At 41.3% G+C, this 15,315-nt stretch overlaps 1 long non-coding RNA gene across 1 annotated transcript; it reads right to left on the reverse strand.

Moving 5' to 3' along the window:
* Positions 1-10,932: 10,932 nt before the first annotated feature.
* On the reverse strand, positions 10,933-14,997 carry LOC141276100 (uncharacterized). Its single transcript, XR_012325045.1, has 3 exons — positions 14,842-14,997; positions 14,208-14,337; positions 10,933-11,445 (listed from the first exon to the last, which is right to left on the reverse strand). It is a non-coding gene; the product is annotated as an uncharacterized lncRNA (long non-coding RNA).
* Between the last annotated feature and the right edge of the window lie 318 nt (positions 14,998-15,315).

Consider the following 15,315-nt stretch of genomic DNA (forward strand, 5'->3'; position numbering starts at 1 on the left):
GAGTTCTTTTACAGATTAATGTTGGCAATATTGTCTGCAGGTAGAAAAATATCACACATCTATAATGTACATACATAGACATACATAAACATATAGACAGATGAAAACAAATCTTATAACTTTTGTTTTAAAATTTTAGCTGTGAGATGGGTAAGATAACGCAAAACTCACTAGCTTATAAAAGAACAATTTGATCCAAATAGTGTTTCTGGCTGATGGCATAAGTTTATCTGTTCAGACAGCCTAAATTTTTTACTAATATTTGTGGAGTTTTAAGATTTTTCATTTGTCTAGATTCTAAGTAAATTTCCTTTCTTCCCCCGCTTCTGATACGAATGACCTCCTTGAAGTTTGCACTTCAAAGATACGACATAATTAAGAGTTCCAAGGGAAAACCAAGTAGAACATTTACATCTCAAAGGCACGGGGAAAATGCAAGTTCCTCCAAGAAGGACTTTTGTTTCTTAAATTCAGATTTTTTTTTAATACAATATCTGCAAGCCTTTTGAGATGACTAGGGGAGGTTTGGGGATTGGTAAAAAGGATAGGTGGGCTTTGATTTGCTTCTAGAGCTGAATTCCGTTTCTTGTAAAGATTAGATTCGTAAACAAGTACAATTGTTTCTAATTCCTCTAGGGATTGGGTTGCAGCTTGAGTGACATCATAGGTTGATCCACCCATCTGACTATATTATCTTCAATTTGCTTCTTTAGATCAGGGAAATCTTCAACTTAGATAGAAATAAAATATTCCTCTGTTTGAGACTTAGAGCTTTGTCTTTGGAAGGTTTTTCTTTCCCTTTGGGTACATAGTTTCATGTAGCTTAGGGACAAATGCCTTAAAAGAAGTTTCTATCAGGCTCTGAATATCAGCTGCTAGTTTGGCCAACTTTTGACCATAGAGCTACTGAAAAAAATCCTTTCAAATGACTTGTCAGGTCTCAGTCGAGACAAACAAAGAAAACACTGAGCCCCCTAAAAATTAAGAGAGGAAGAAAGAAAGAAAGAAAGAAAAAGAAAAGAAAAGAAAGACAATTCCTCTGAGGGCTGGCAATAATTGGTAGGACCCAAGCTACAAATGTGGTGCAACTCATATTTCTATTCCACCACATTTTGGGGTCCCCAACCTGATGGTTGCCAAGTCAAGTTCTCAGGACACAAAATGAAACAAACAGGAAGGTAACAGCTGTCCCTGGGAAAGAAAGGAGCAATAACTGATAGGTCTGGATTTGGAAAAGTAGGGACAATGTGAAATTATATTTTCCTTTCTAGACTGGCAGTGCAGACAGAGATTTGGGAGAGCTGACTATCAAAAGAATTCTCATCCTTCTGTCAGTTTTCCTAGGATTTAATCTGTAGGCTCTGGAGTAAGTTGGGTTTAAAGTAGAGTGTAGCTCCACTATTTACCAGAAGTTGTCAAGATTTTCCAATAATTTTAATTTTAGTTTCCCTTTGGCTGTTTAAGGGAATCACTGGTAGCAGTTACAGGAGAACCCCTTGGAGTCCCGTCAACACTGATATGGGCCCATAAGGGGGAACTTCGAGGGTAGATATGGGGGTGTCTGTAAGGCCACTAAATTGGTGTACTTTTTTTAATGGTTGTGTAGTCTCTTCAGAGTGGAGAGACAATTCAGACAGAAAATTAGTAGAATGAGTACTCAAGTAAAGGGTAGAAGGAAGCAGTAGATGTTATGTGTGCCTTAGAGTCTTTTGTTTTAGGTACCTCTTGTATCTTTAATTTTTCATTAGCCTTTTTCAAGGAATCTTTGAATAAAGTTACTTTGGAATTTTGAAGCTTTTTGGAAGCTTCTGCATGCCAATTAAAATAGGGATCCCATTCTGTTTGTTTGATTTGGGAACCCTTGCTTTCAAATGAACTTCTTAAATAAACGATTTTGTCTAATTGGAACATTCCTCATAAAGCCATTGTAGTTCAAGGTTGTCTTTAATAAGATTGGTCCATGCACATAAAGAGACACCATAATTTTTAAAAAATATTTATTTATATGTTTATTTATTTGGCTGCGCAGGGTCTTAGTTGCAGCACGCAGGATCTTCGTTGCTGCTTGTGGAATCTTTAGTTGTGGCATGTGGGAACTTTAGTTGTTGCATGTGAACTCTTAGTTGCAGCATATGGGATCTAGTTCCCTGACCAGGGATTGAACCCAGGCCCCCTGCATTGGGAGCACAGAGCCTTAGGCACTGGACCACCAGGGAAGTCCCATAATTTTTTTTTACATAAAACCGGCTGAGGTTCCTAAAGGGGGGGCATCCTTAGAATATTTAGACGACTGAGATCTAATTTTTGGAGTTTTCCTGAGGGCAAAGAAAAAAGTTCTAGATAGCTTAACGGGTATGCTTAGGGTTGGGACTTGGGTTTTTTTTTTTTTTTTTTTTTTGCGGTACGCGGGCCTCTCACTGTTGTGGCCTCTCCCGTTGCGGAGCACAGGATCCGGACGCGCAGGCTCGGCGGCCATGGCTCACGGGCCCAGCCACTCCGCGGCATGTGGGATCCTCCCGGACCGGGGCACGAACCCGTGTCCCCCGCATCAGCAGGCGGATTCTCAACCACTGCGCCACCAGGGAAGCCCCTGGGTATTTTTTGATAGTATGCCTTTCACAGGATACTTCTTTTTCCTGGTAGATGGCCTTAGCTCTATTTGACCCACGACCAGCTGTTCCTCCTTGGAGGGAATTTTCTTACAGGTGGCTAGAGACCTGTTGTCAAACTTACTCATCCGTGACCACATTATCCTTACATGGGAATCTTGTGCTTTGGAGACAATTTTCTCTCAAATAAAGGTGACAAGTTCTTCAATACTGTTGGACTTCCCGGGTGGCGCAGGGGTGGAGAGCCTGCTTGCCGATGCAAGAAGCACGGGTTCGTGTCCCGGTCTGAGAAGATCCTACACACTGCAGAGCGGCTGGGCCCGTGAGCCATGGCCGCTGAGCCTGTGCGTCCGGAGTCTGTGCTCCACAACGGGAGAGGCCACAGCAGTGAGAGGCCCGCGTACCGTAAAAAAAAAAAAAAAGGTGACAAGTCCTTTAACACTATTTATGTTCTTGATTGGTGCCTACTGATTTTAGTTTTGCTCTCAGGGAAATTCACAGTTTAAGTCTAAACCAAGCACGCTCTAATTCAGAAACCGAAAGAGTACTCAGCAGAAGGACAATCTGTCCTTATCCAAATCCTGAATAAAGTCAGAGAATTAGACCAAAAGGAGGGAGCTCAAAATCCAGGAGGAGACTCGTCAAATCAGAAGCAGAAGGTGACCCAGGGAAGCACTGAGCTCAAGGCATTCAGTGCAAATACTTTGCTGGATTCCAAGGGTCATTGTCCCTTCAGGGGGTCATTTTCTTCAGATCCCACATTCTGTCACCATTGAATGTCAGCCTAAATAAGGAGGTAAATTGAGGTGAGCTCAAATTACCAGAAATTGGGTTTATTTGGGAATAGCCAAGGAATTGCAATCTGGGAAACACAGGCAGGTCCGTTGAAGATTTGGGGTGGGTTGTACTTCTGGGCAAGGAGCTCAAAGAAGGGGAAGTCCAGCCGGAGTTAAAGCAGTAATTTCATTGGCTTGAGGGTGGGGATGTTCGTTGGTCAGGAGATAAGTCTTGGACTTCTATAAACCAGGCATTCACAGGAAATCAGTCTCTCATTTCCTAAGCTCCATTCTTCTGAGGGGGCATGCGTGAGATTCTCCATTTCATATATTCTGGTTCCATTTTAGGTTGAAACCCCTTCACCCTGGGTAGCTCCCACTTATACGGGAGGTATACATGCTATAAAACTTCTGTTTGTTTTTCTCCTTTTAATCTGTCTTTTATTACAGAGGAGTCTCAGCTAAGAACCTAGAGGGGTAGAGGGAAAATTATTGCCCCCCCCCAAGAAGAGTTAATTTAATAACTGCCTCAAATGGTGAAAAGAGAGTGTCATTTGTTTATTTTTTTCTGACTTTTCCTTCTGTTAGTATCACTATGGATTCGTGGATTTTTATAAATTCAATGAATTTCAATAAACTACAGTTATGGAGGGGGGAGGTTTCAAACCATCACAAATATAAGCAGTGGAAGACCCTTTAAGCTGGCTCCTGGGTCCTTTGCACATGACTCCATCAGCCTTTGAAAGTGTTCTTGCTCGCTTTGGGGCACCAAATCTGAATCCTTGGTATGAGAGACAAAAATTCCTGTTCTAAGAGAGCTAAAGGCAAATGCAGCGACATCATATCTTAGATATTTCAGTGAGCAAAGGTAAAAACTACATATTTTTAAAAAATGAGTTCCTATGGGTATTTCTAATCTTGTCATTACAGTATTTTTACTTAATTTCTTTAATTTTATAGTTTTATCTCCCTCCACTTATATTTCATCCTATAATGTAAAGAAACTACTTTTAAAAACAATACCATAACACAACATTGTAAAACAACTATACCCTAATAAAAGAAAACAAAGAACACAAAAATTAAAACAAAAAACAATACCAGTATTACCACTGAAAAAAGTTAAAACATTATTTTTCCATAGATTTTCTTCCCCTTAGAGTGCATCCCAGTAAGAATGTACAGTTGGGACTTCCTTGGTGGTCCAGTGGGTAAGACTCTGTGCTCCCAGTGCAGGGGGCTGAGGTTCGATCCCTGGTCAGGGAAATAGACCCTGCATGTGTGCCACAGCTAAAGAGTTCGCATGCTGCAACTAAGAGTCTGTGAGCCACAACTGAGTCCAGTCCGCATGCAGCAACTAAGAAGTCCGCATGCTGCAACTAAGACCCGGCACAGCCTAAATAAATAAATATTAGAAAAAGAAAAAGGAAAAAAAAAAGAATGTACAGTCAAGGTACTCTCTTTTAAAGTTACTTGAAATACATCTTTCCTCTGTGGAGTAACCCTAATAATTTAATATACAGCCAGGGTCATTTATTTTGTTTGGCTTTCAATTTCAGTCACTGAGATTTAAATAAAATGATATTCCTTAGCAGGTAATGACTCAGAAATCAGATCCCGATAAGAAATCTTCCTTCCATCCTGCCTCTTCCACCTCATTTCTCCCCACCATAGGTAATCATTTTTCATGGTGTCTTCTTTAGCCTCCTAATGTTTATTTTTGCAAGAGGATATTGCGTCTTATTTCCTTCCTTTCCTACACAAAGGGCAGCATATCATTTATTTTTATACTCCCTTGCTTTTGTACATAACCATATATGCCGGTGATCTCTCCACAGCGGTGTTATCGCTACCTTCTTCTAACTTCATATATTGAGTTTCCTAATCCAGCATCTTTTGAATAGTCTCACTACATTTAGGGGACAATGTAGCCTCACAATGGTAGATAGAGCCCACAAAAGCTGATTCCCACACCTCCCCGCAAACCGTCCTCCCCCTTTCAAAATGGCATTCTTATATTTCCTGGGCTCCTCCAGTCAGGCTGAGCGGGCAGTGAGTGTTTGGGGAAGGCAGTTATGCATGACACCCCTTCTGATGGCCTTGGTGGCAGCAGGACGGTGAGGCTTCTGCGTGGTTCCAACAGTTCCTGGTACAGAAGCGTCCTGGGTGACTATGGCATTTGCAGATTTGATAAAGTCCACTTAATGGCATCAGGACAAACAGTAGCGTCTGGTGGCAGCAGTCACTGTGAGGGCCCCCTTGTCAGGCCCCCTCTGTGGTGATGTCTGGGGGCTTGTTCCCAGAAACAGCCTTGAGCCTGGTTTTCCAGTCAACCCAACACTTCTCTGAGCTGCCTGGGATCCTTTTAATAAAATCCTTTTTCAGCTTAATTGGCCAGAGTATGTTTTCCTTGCTTACAACTAGGAACTCTGACCTAAATGCTCTTTATGAAAAAATAATGATTAAACAAGACTAAATAAAGAGAGTGAGGAAAAGGAGTGTACCATCTGTCCTTAGTTCATCTGTAATAGATTATCCTTGACGCACTCTCTCTCAGCCTGTCCTCAATATTTCTATTATGTTCATTTTTCTGCTTAAAAAAAGATAAAAGCAACCAAATTTTGAATTCTGTGTTTTGCTTCCTCCTTGTGTACCGGGATGATAATTGCAGATGGTAAACTGAAGTTTAGCCCTCTACCCAATGCCAGCATTTCTCAGCATCGAGGCTCCTTCTTTTGTTCTGGCATCCAAGATGGCTTTGAGGATGACTGCTCTCAAGATATGAATGGTAAAGAAAGAAGAGTCAAATTGTTGACTTTTGGGTCTCTACGGAGATTCTCGTGAACTCCCTCAGTAAGGGAGATGTTAATCTTCAAAACGTGATTTTCTGTTTCAAGAGCCAGGTATTTGAGGGTACCACGAAATCTGATTATTGGTTTTTGTTTTAGTCCGAAAATCTCATCTTTGAATATCAAGAGCAAAATCAGGAGAACTCACACATGAATGTTTATGCCAAAACACGGTGAGAAGAACGGGGGATATCGTAAGGGGAGGTTCGGGTTTTCTCCCACTTCTAGAGATGTGTGGCTGAGTGGGTCAGTGGACCTGGAGGTGCCTTGGGGTGATGCAGGAGCATGGGAGAGAGCTTTGTGACCTGGCTGCCCAAGAGCAGAGGGGCACAGCAGAAGCAGCCAATAAGGGACTAAAGGAACGGTTAACCTCAGCAGCAAGTATCCACAGAGAACTGGCTGCATAACAGACCCTTGCATGCCCCTGATGCCATGATCCTAGTCGAGTATTATCAAGCTCACTGCCTGGAATATGGGATCTAGGTAATAATGTTCTCCTGTTGTTATCACCTTATTATCAATAGGCTGGAGCACTTCTTGGTCACCGCTGGACTTAAGCACACGCTTCATTAAGTTACTATAGGCTAGAGACGTCCCTGGTGGTCCAGTGGCTAAGACTCTGCGCTCCCAATGCAGGGGGCCCGGGTTTGATCCCTAGTCAGGGAACTAAGATCCTGCATACCGCAACTAAGACCCAGTGCAGCCAAATAAATAAATATAGTTTTTAAAAAAGTTACTGTAGGGGGCTTCCCTGGTGGCGCAGTTGTTGAGAGTCCGCCTGCCGATGCAGGGGACACGGGTTCGTGCCCCAGTCCGGGAAGATCCCACATGCGGCGGAGTGGCTGGGCCCGTGAGCCATGGCCGCTGAGCCTGCGCGTCCGGAGCCTGTGCTCCGCAGCGGGAGAGGCCACAACAGTGAGAGGCCCGCGTACCGCAAAAAAAAAAAAAAAATAAATAAATAAAATAAATTAAAAAGTTACCGTAGGCTACTGAAAAGAGGGACTGGAGGACTCCCGAGAGAACACGGCGCACAGCCGTGCCCTGGGCACACTCAGACCTCCAGGGAGAGTCAGAGCTGGGAATGAAGTAGAATATTGGGTTTTGGGAGGTCAGAAACCTCACACCTCACTGGTGCCTCTGTCACTGATGTTGCAGGGGCTGGGTCAGGCTGTATAGGTTCAGGAAGAGGGAGGAGGAACAGGGGTCCTGTGAGGCTGACAGTGCAGAGAGAAGACATGGCAGAACCCCCAGAGACAGAGCCGGGAAAGCATAACACGACCTGGACAAGGCTGGTGTTGGGCGCTTTCTATGACTCCTCTCTTTATGCCTAACCGAACCCGGACGCTGGGACTCCTCCGAAGATAGGGCACTCCAACTGGTTCCATGAGCTCCATTACTTTTGTTTTTCATCTCTTGATTCCTTCCCACGAATCTATAAGGCTCAGGCTGCTTTTTAGGGTTAACATACAAGTTTATAAGTAAAAACATATGGGAGTTTATCCTCCTTTCCTCATAATAGATTGTAAACTCCTCTGAGACGGAGGAACCCGCCTTCTACAAGATGCCTTCTATTATGTACTATGCAAACAGGGGAGAGTTTTCAAATATTAACTGACTGACTAGACCCCTCCATTCTGATGGGAATGCTGGCAGCTCCATCCTCAGCGTCACAGGTGAAAATAACAAATAGCACTAGATGTCCCAAACCTGTTTGTTTTTCTTTCCCAAGAGGACTACCTTGTGCTTCCCTAAGCCATTTCACCTGGTGGCTCATCAAACCGTAACCCTGCCCAACAAACTTGTCTGACAAATGACCTCACAGAAGCTGAAGCTAATAACCTTGAGATCAAACCAGGATTCCTGGCTTCACCTGTTGGCTCGAAGTATCTGGGCTGATTGTCCATGTTTTCTTAACTTTGTTCCACATTTAATTTTATTAAAAAACATTGTACTAATTGGCAAATTAATGAGGTTTCATAAGATAAAAATGTAAAACACTTAACACAGCTTTGACACCAAGCAAGCTCTCCCTACGTGAGCTAATCTTATTACCCGATCTTCAGAGATATCACCTTATTCATCCTTCTCTCCCGTAATCATATACCACTATATGAGAAAGCAATGTCTAAGTTGTTGAACTTATTGCTTGATATATGTTTTAAGGTATGCCCCCTCCTATTTCTCCTGCATTTGCTACTTTCTAAAGTGGTCACAAATATTAGCACAGTAAGAAGTACATGAAAAGAAACTGCATTCTCTGTGCATTATTCATGGCCTTCGTTACCCAGAAAGGGCCAGCCTAGTTTTCTTTTGTTTTTGTTTTTTTGCGGTACGCGGGCCTTTCCCTGTTGTGGCCTCTCCCGTTGTGGAGCAAAGGCTCCGGACGCGCAGGCGCAGCGGCCATGGCTCACGGGCCCAGCCGCTCCGCAGCACGTGGGATCTTCCCGGACCGCGGCACGAACCCGTGTCCCCTGCATCGGAAGGCGGACTCTCAACCACTGCGCCACCAGGGAAGACCCAGCCTAGTTTTCTATTTCCACATGGACATTTTGCACAGCCCACATTCAGCGTGACTGGTAGCATCATGGCAGGTAATTTTTTATTCAGCCGGATCTAGACATCCACACAAGCCTAAATCTTGAAAAGAAAGCTGAAGCCCCTCTTGGGAAATTGCTTTGCAGGAAACGTACTGCCTTGTTTGGGTAGTGCGTCCACTCAGATGGATCTCTAAGGACCCTATGACGGGATTCAAGTCAGTAAAATGTGCAGGGGACGTTTTCCTTTTTTTTTTTTTTTTTTTTGCGGTAGGCGGGCCTCTCACTGTTGTGGCCTCTCCTGTTGCGGAGCACAGGCTCCGGACGCGCAGGCTCAGCGGCCATGGCTCACGGGCTCAGCCGCTCCGCGGCATGTGGGATCTTCCCGGACCGGGGCACGAACCCGTGTCCCCTGCATCGGCAGGCGGACTCTCAACCACTGCGCCACCAGCGAAGCCCCATTTTCCTGTTTGGAACTTGCTTCTCCTCCACCCAAGGAGGTAAGTTACCTTTGCCTACTATGGAGATTTCAATGAGGACTGGGAATGCCAATGTCAGCTTAGTTCAGTGGTTCTCAAATTTTCATCTGCTTCAAAATCATTTGAGAAGTTTGAGAAAAGTCAGAATCCAGGTCCTATTCACTCACCTCCCCCCTCCACACAGATTCTAATTTGCTAGACCAGGGAGGGGGTCCTAGGAATCTGCTTTTTTAACTCATCCACTGGGTGACTCATTGGCAGGTGGTACACAGACCACAATCTGAGAAACACTGGGAAGGCCCATTTACAGTCTCCCACTTAACAAGCATTTACTGGGTGCACAGGGTAAAACTGGGCATCAGGAGTAAAACTAGGCATGCAGTGTATTCCAAGAGAATACAAAGCACTGATGAAATAGACAGTTTTCAAAGCATGTTCACATCTTTTGTTTCCTCTCCACGTCAACCATGTGAGAGAGGCAGAGTACAGATTGGCTCTTAGATTGAGAGGCTAGTGTCTTTAGTGGCTAATTGATTACTTTTAACAAGATGAAATGCTTTTTGTGCTAGTCAATACTGAAGTTAGTTTTTTTTAAAAACAAAAGACTACTTTTTTTCTTCACTCTACTCATGAAGATATAACATTTAATTCCTATAACAGTGCCTTGTAACATTTCTAGATCACGGAACCCCACCCCCTCTTAAGAATCTGATGAAAGTGAGGAACTGGCCTCTGAGTGTACAGAGGCACATGCCCATGAAACACTGCAGAAAATTCCATCCATGGACACCAGTCAATCTACCTTGTCCTAGAAGTTTGCTCTTTTCAAATGGAAATCTAACACTGTTTATTCAGCAAATATTTTTAGGGCACTTACACTAGGCAAAAGCACTGTGTTAGATGTGGGGTAGCAATTTGTGTTTTAACAAGCCCTCCAGGTGATTCCGATGTATGCTAAAGTTTGATATCCATTGGCCTAAACCAAAATGCTCCCCATAGGTTCAGATTTATTTGTGGGGGGCCATCACTGGTGTTTTTAAAACCTCTTCAGGAAATTTTCATACACAGGCAGAGTTGAGACTCACTGGTTTAAACGTTGGAAATGTGGTTTCTGGTCCCTGATAAACGCTCACCGTCCCCAAAGGAAGAAAATCCGATGTCCACACCTATGTATCTATGGCTCCCAGCATGCACGGTGACAGTAGGCTTGGAGTTTTAAAGCCGTCCATTATGACCAGGCAGCCCTTTTGCAGTCATAAGGTCACTTTGGAGGTGATGTTCCAATGCTCCTCCTCCTTCCAACTAATTTATTGTTTAAGAGCAGAAGCCCCAGGTCCTGCTTTCTAGTTAATTACTAAATATTAATTTATCTTTTAGAGTTGTTTTAATGGAAAAGACAAAACACAATCTCTGAGTGGTTTGTATGATACTAGAGGATAGAAAATCCATTCCTGGGGTGGAGGCTTTTAACTTCCAATTGCTGTCCTTAGTGACAAATAGATCAATTTTTGTTACTGATCAGTTGCTCTGCTAACAGTTTCTGTTAAGACATCTATTTCACAACTAATGGAGAAATTGTTTTGGAGAGCTTGTAGGCTTTTGATTCACACGAGAAGAAATTTTTGCAAGTCACTGTCCTCTGGAATATCTGCGTAGGGTCACTAAAGTCGGTAAAAGACATTGCCTTGCCCAATAGAATGATTTTTATTAAATAAGAAAATAAACATATACATGTACATATAATTTTAAAATAATAGCCATTATTATTCATTATAATTAATCTACAATAAATTGAGCATTTATTATAGATGGACACTGTATTAGACACATTACATACATTAGTTAGTATATTCTTCACCAGAATCATTCAAAGTTATTATTATCCCCATTTTGTAGATGTTGTTCAAGGTCAAATACTCCGGATTCAAAGCCAGACATTTCTGATTCCAAATCTATGAACTTTTCACAATATTGCACTCTCCTATTATGACACATAGAGTCCTAATATTCATATCATGCTTCATCAATTACCATGAGGAAGACTATTACGACAGAATTCCAAACTCCTCGTGTAACTGAACACTTAAAATGTTTGAGGGGAATTCCTTGGCGGTCCGGTGGTTAAGACTCAGTGCTTCCACTGTAGGGAACATGGGTTCAATCCCTGGTCGGGGCACTGAGATCCTGCAAGCGGTGCACTGTGGCCAAAAAAAAAAAAAAAAAAAAAAAAATTTGAGGAACTAACTGCGCAATGCTCATCGTCGCCCTTTCTAGTTCCTATGACAGCTGCCTCTGTTTTAAGCTGGTAAAATACTCTTATTCAGTATTGGGTTTATCTTGGCTGTTGTATGAGAGCCCGTAGAATGGATAACTTTGGAATTTTAACAGTAATTTCAATAGTAGTGAAGAGTGAAAAACAATCTAAATATTCATCATTCAAGTTAATTATGGCAAGATCATTTGATAGAATATTGATATCTCTTTAAAGCATTCTTCAAAAAATTATTCATAACATAGGAACTGTTCAGAAAATAATTCTAAGAGAATAAAACGAGATATAAAATTGTTCCCAATGAACAAAGTTGTTTGCAATGAACAACACATGTAAATACATAAGATATTAGAAAGTAACATAGCAGAATATTAGCAGTATTTATATATGAGAGGTAGGGTTGTGGGTAAACCTACATTTTCTTATTTTTTCAATATTTTACAATGGGCACATATCCATTTTTAATAATAAAAATATTATTTTGGTCTATCATCAGGAAGAAAAATAAAAATTATGAGGAACCTGACAGATTATTCAGTGAATAATTGAGTTGTCTAATTGAAATGATAAATGTCTCCAATCAGTCTCCTTAGAGATATTCATGTTTGGATATAAAACTTTTCTGAAACTATGTCTGTTTTATAGAAAACCACACGTTACTAACACTTTCCTTGTGAGTTTGGCATTATAAAATATTGGTTTATATATATTCATTGTTTTCATGCTAGAAATAGAGTAGAAGGTGCCTGGTACAAAGTATGTTGTCAATAAATATTTGCTGAATGAATGAATGAGTAGGAGACAGTTTCTCAGGTTGTAATGCACAAAGAGGTCACCTTCTGTCTACTTTCTTTTACCGTTGCAATCTTGGATTCTTTTTTTTTTTAAATCAATCAGCTGGTATGTTTATGAGCATTGTCCTATAAATATTTTAATCATAATTTTCTCTAAGCCTTCTCTTGGAGGATTAGTGTAAATATGCTTAAAACAGAAATATGAATTCAACTAATACTAAAACTACATGTGTCTTAATGAGGGTGTAACTTCTTTTTGTCAATGTAGAAAAGAAAGCATCAAATCTTAAACTTGCATACAATTGTCTGAAATCCTTGAAAACAGTAGAAGCTCTTCCCAATAGCACAAATCTTCCTGGAAGTTCACTTGTAATAGAGTTTGGCAACAAAGTCCATGGACATTACACTGTAAATAGCACTTATATCCCTGCTTTCAACAGCCTTGTTGTTAAAAATTTTGAAACTTTGGAAGTACCGTACCAGAAGGTAGACCTCAGTGGGAATGGAAAACAATGGATATTCCTAAATCTGAGAAAAGAGCAGTGACTAGATCCACCCAACTGAGAAACCACTTATCCCTAACTAAAGTTGTATTTTTATACTCTTAGGGCTTTCTGGCTGTTCTCCCGTCTCTATTTGCCACTGACTCTCACAAACAATTTAGGACCACTTTTTTGAACAGATACAAATAAATCAGCCTATGGCATTTCAAGAGAAAAAACTGTGTATCAAAACATTTTAAATTTACTATTTAGTTGCTTATTTATTTCTCCCATGCTTTGAGACTATGAAGAATTGGAGGGTGCTTTTAGGCAACACACATAATCTAATAATCAAAAATATACTAAAAATCAGGATCAGATAAAATGAAAGTGAACACACACACACACACACACACATACACACACAAAATCAGCTTTGAGCTTCCTGGAAAACATAGCCCCAAAGAAAAGTCCAAAAGAAGAAAACTTAACTTTCTCAGGCCAAGCAACACTTTAGAGCATTCAGTTCTGAAAGAAATTACTCAGGGGACTTCGTGTAGGGAACACTTAAAGATATAGCACACAATAACTTCAATAATAACTCCACTGCAAATATAGATATAAGGCTGCTTATATCTAAGACTTATAAGATATAAGGCTTCTTCTTATTGTGTCCTTCCAAAAAGATCAATTTCATGATACTAAAAAGCAACCCTGGGAGATCAGTCTGCAGTGAATCAAAACAGTGCCCAAGGATATTACTTTCTTAGATTGTGGTTCAAACCCTGAATAAAACCTACATTAAAAAATATCAGAATGGATGAATTGCTTCACTTGAGAACACTCATCTATTAATAGATGTAGGTATAAAGTGTCATTGATTGAAGGATGTTCCAGCCAAATACTGTAAAATCAACTAAAAGGGGAGTGGCCAAGTTGGCAGCGTAGGAAGACCCTGAGCTCCTCTCCTCCATGGGCACACCAAAATTACAACTATTTATAGAGCAACTCTTGATGAGAAGAACTGGAAGACTAGCAGAAAAGATCTTCTACAATTAAAGACATAAAGAAGTAACCATGAGATGGGTAGGAGGGGCAGAGATATGGTATAGTCAAGATCTATACCTCCAGGTAGGCAATTTACAAATGGGAGGATAATTACAATGGCAGAGGTTCTCCTCAAGAAGTGAGTAGTCTGAGTCCTACATTAGGCTCCCAAGCCTGGGGATCCTGCACCGGGAATGTGAGCTTCCAGAATGTTTGGCTTTGAAGGTCAGCATGGCTTACTTTCAGGAGAGCCAGAGGGCTGTGGGAAATAGAGACTCCACTCTTAAAGGGCCTACACACAATCTCACATGCTCTGGAATCCAGAGCAAAAGCAGTAATTTGAAAGGAGCCTGGGTCAGACCTACCTGCAAATCTTGGAGTACCTCCCGAAGAGGCAGGAGGCAATCTGGGGGCATAGACACTGGCAGCAGAGCTCCTCGGTTGCATAGGACATCTCCTACCAAAGGCCACTTCTCCAAGGCCAGGAAACATAACCTACCAACAAGATACATAGAAATAAAATCAGCAAATTAGGCAAAGTAAGGCAACAGAGGAATATGTCCAAAATGAAGGAACAGGATAAAATCTCAGAAGAACTAAGTGAAGCGGAGATAGGCAATCTCCTCTACAGAATTCAAGATAATGATTATAAAGGTGTTCCAAGAACTCAGGAGAAGATTGGATGAACAGAGGGAGAAGTTAACAGTTTTTAACAAAGGGTTAGGAAATATAAAGAAGAACCAAACAGAGATGAAAAATACATTATAAGGAATCAATAGTAAATTAGATGATACAGAGAAATGGATCAGCAAACTGGAAGACAGAGTAGTAGAAAACACTGAAGCTGAACAGGAAAAAGAAAAAAAAAAAAGAAGTGAGGACAGTTTAAGAGACAACATCAAGCACAGCATTTGCATTATAGGAGTCCCAGAATTAGACGAGGGAGAGAAAGGGGCAGAGAACTTATGTGAAGACATAATAGCTGAAAACTTCTCTAACCTGGGAAAGGAAACAGACATCCAGGTCCAGTAAGCACACAGAGTCCCAAATAGGATCAACTCAAAGAGGACCACAGCAAGACACATGGTAGTTAAAATGGCAAAAATTAAAGATAAAGAGAATATTAAAAGCAGCAAGGGAAAAGCAACAAGTTATACACACAAGGGAACTCCCTTTGCACTATCAGCTGACTATTCAGCAGGAAGTCTGCAGGCCAGAGGGGAGTGGCAGCATATATTTAAAGTGATGAAATGGAAAAATCTACAACTAAGAATATTCTACCCAGCAAGGCTTTTCATTCAGATTTGATGGAGAGATCAAAAGATTTAGAGACAAACAAAAGCTAAAAGAGTTCAGCACCACCAAACCAGCTTTACAAGAAATGTTAAGGCAACTTATCTAAGCAAAAGCAGAAAGGCCACAACTAGAAACATGACAATTATGAAAGGACAATCTCATTGGTAAAGGCAAATA

Source organism: Tursiops truncatus, chromosome 12, assembly GCF_011762595.2.
Source record: "Tursiops truncatus isolate mTurTru1 chromosome 12, mTurTru1.mat.Y, whole genome shotgun sequence".
Taxonomy (NCBI): domain Eukaryota; kingdom Metazoa; phylum Chordata; class Mammalia; order Artiodactyla; family Delphinidae; genus Tursiops; species Tursiops truncatus.